This window comes from Aptenodytes patagonicus, unplaced genomic scaffold (assembly GCF_965638725.1).
Source record: "Aptenodytes patagonicus unplaced genomic scaffold, bAptPat1.pri.cur scaffold_176, whole genome shotgun sequence".
In the NCBI taxonomy this organism is placed as follows: Eukaryota; Metazoa; Chordata; class Aves; order Sphenisciformes; family Spheniscidae; genus Aptenodytes; species Aptenodytes patagonicus.
The window spans coordinates 67,501-70,000 of record NW_027472114.1 but is presented as its reverse complement, the minus strand read 5'-3'; positions in this window follow the sequence as shown (position 1 = coordinate 70,000).

Below are 2,500 nucleotides of genomic sequence, written 5' to 3'. Positions count from 1 at the left end.
TTGCCCGTCGCCCTCACGGTGGGAAAAGAAAAAAGAAAAAAAAAAACCACGAGGCGCCACGCCTCGCCCGCGCCATCGCCGGGGATCGGAGCACGGGGAAAGCCTACCCCCCGGCCACCTGCGTTCGGCTGCCGGCCACCGGGACCGGCTGCCATTGATCTTCCCCCGCTCAGCGGGCTCCAGCTTAGGGCCGGAGAAAAAGGACGGGGCGCCGCCGCCGCCTCGCCCGCCGCGTGCAGACTTTCTCGTCGAGCCCTCCGGCGACGGGGGAAGCCGGGGTAGGCCAGACGCCACGGGCCGCCCGCGTATGGCTCGCGCCGGCAAAAAGGAGGCCGAGGCGCCGCCGCCTCGCCCGCGCCATCATCGGGCCCTCCTCCCTGGGGGGGGCCGGGGAAAGCCGCGGCAGGCTCGAAACCCCCCGGCCGTCTGCGTGCGCCCGGCTGCCGGCCACCACGACGGGCCGCCGCTCTCTGCCCGCTTGGCGGGCTCCGGCTTAAGGCCGGAGAAAAACAAAGGACGAGGTGCCGCCACCTCGCCCGCCCCCATCCCCTGGCCCTCAGGAGCCGGCGGCGGCCGCCGCGGCGGGCTGGGCTCTCGCAGGCATCTCTGCCTCGGGGCCTCTACCAGCACTCGCCATCGCCATCATCGGGCCCTCGGGGGGACGGGGGAAAGCCGCGCCGAGCTCCGCTGCGCTCCCCCTGCCCTTCCAGCGTTCGAGTGCCGGCGGCGGCCGCCGCCGCCGGTCTTCGCTCTTCGCCCTGCCCCGCGGGAGCCGAACCGTCCGGGGGAACCGCCACTACGCCCGCCGAGCGCCCCACTTGGCCGGCCGAGGCGAGGGCGTTGCAGCCGCTGGCTAGCGCCGCTCTCGGAGGCGAGTCCCCACTCCCTCCTATAGTACGGACAGGCACGTCCCCGCCCCCGGCAAGCTGCAAGAACGGTGCCTCCGCCCACCGGGGGGGCGCGCCGCCGCCGCCGCCTTTTACGATGACGTAACTGGAGGCAGCGAAAAACAGCGACCCCTTGGGCAGCTCCGAGCAGGCGGCGGGGACAACACGTCTACCCCTCAGCCCCGGAAACGCGACCAAGTCCCGCCGGAGCCCGGTAGACGTGGCCACCCTTTTCGCCGGACGCGCCGACAGCGACGGTCCGCGCTCTCCGGGGACCGCCGCCGGCCGCCGCCGGCCCCGGAGCCGGGTCGACCTGGCGGCCACCTGCGGAGCCGGGTAGACCTAGCGGCCGCCACCGGCCGCGGAGGCGGGTAGACGTGGCGTCCGGCCGCGGAGGCCGGTAGACGTGGCGTCCGGCCGCGGAGGTCGGTAGACGTGGCGTCCGACCGCGGAGGTCGGTAGACGTGGCGTCCGGCCGCGGAGGCGGGTAGACGTGGCGTCCGACCGCGGAGGCCGGTAGACGTGGCGTCCGGCCGCGGAGGTCGGTAGACGTGGCGCCCGGCCGCGGAGGTCGGTAGACGTGGCGTCCGACCGCGGAGGCGGGTAGACGTGGCGTCCGACCGCGGAGGTCGGTAGACGTGGCGTCCGGCCGCGGAGGTCGGTAGACGTGGCGTCCGGCCGCGGAGGTCGGTAGACGTGGCGTCCGGCCGCGGAGGCGGGTAGACGTGGCGTCCGACCGCGGAGGCCGGTAGACGTGGCGTCCGGCCGCGGAGGCGGGTAGACGTGGCGCCCGGCCGCGGAGGTCGGTAGACGTGGCGTCCGACCGCGGAGGCCGGTAGACGTGGCGTCCGGCCGCGGAGGCGGGTAGACGTGGCGTCCGGCCGCGGAGGCGGGTGCACGTGGCGGCCGGCCGCCACGTGCTCCGGAGCCGGCTGGACCGGCCAGCCCGGTTCTCCCCAGGCCGAGCTGTGGGTGGGTGGTGGTGGGGGCTAATTTCTACTTTTTTCCCCTTTTTCGGGATTTACGCGAATCTGGCGCAAGGGCCACCCCGTCCCTGTTTCAGCAGGGCGGCGGGGGTCGTGGGGGGGGGTCCGGGGGGGTTAATTTTTTTTTTTCCCCTTTTTCGGGATTTACGCGAATCTGGCGCAAGGGCCACCCCGTCCCTGTTTCAGCAGGGCGGCGGGGGTCGTGGGGGGGGGTCCGGGGGGGTTAACTTTTTTTTTTCCCCCTTTTTCGGGATTTACGCGAATCTGGCGCAAGGGCCACCCCGTCCCTGTTTCAGCAGGGCGGCGGGGGTCGTGGGGGGGGGTCCGGGGGGGTTAATTTTTTTTTTTCCCCTTTTTCGGGATTTACGCGAATCTGGCGCAAGGGCCACCCCGTCCCTGTTTCAGCAGGGCGGCGGGGGGTCGTGGGGGGGGGGGTCCGGGGGGGTTAACTTTTTTTTTTCCCCTTTTTCGGGATTTACGCGAATCTGGCGCAAGGGCCACCCCGTCCCTGTTTCAGCAGGGCGGCGGGGGTCGTGGGGGGGGGGGGTCCGGGGGGGTTAACTTTTTTTTTTCCCCTTTTTCGGGATTTACGCGAATCTGGCGCAAGGGCCACCCCGTCCCTGTTTC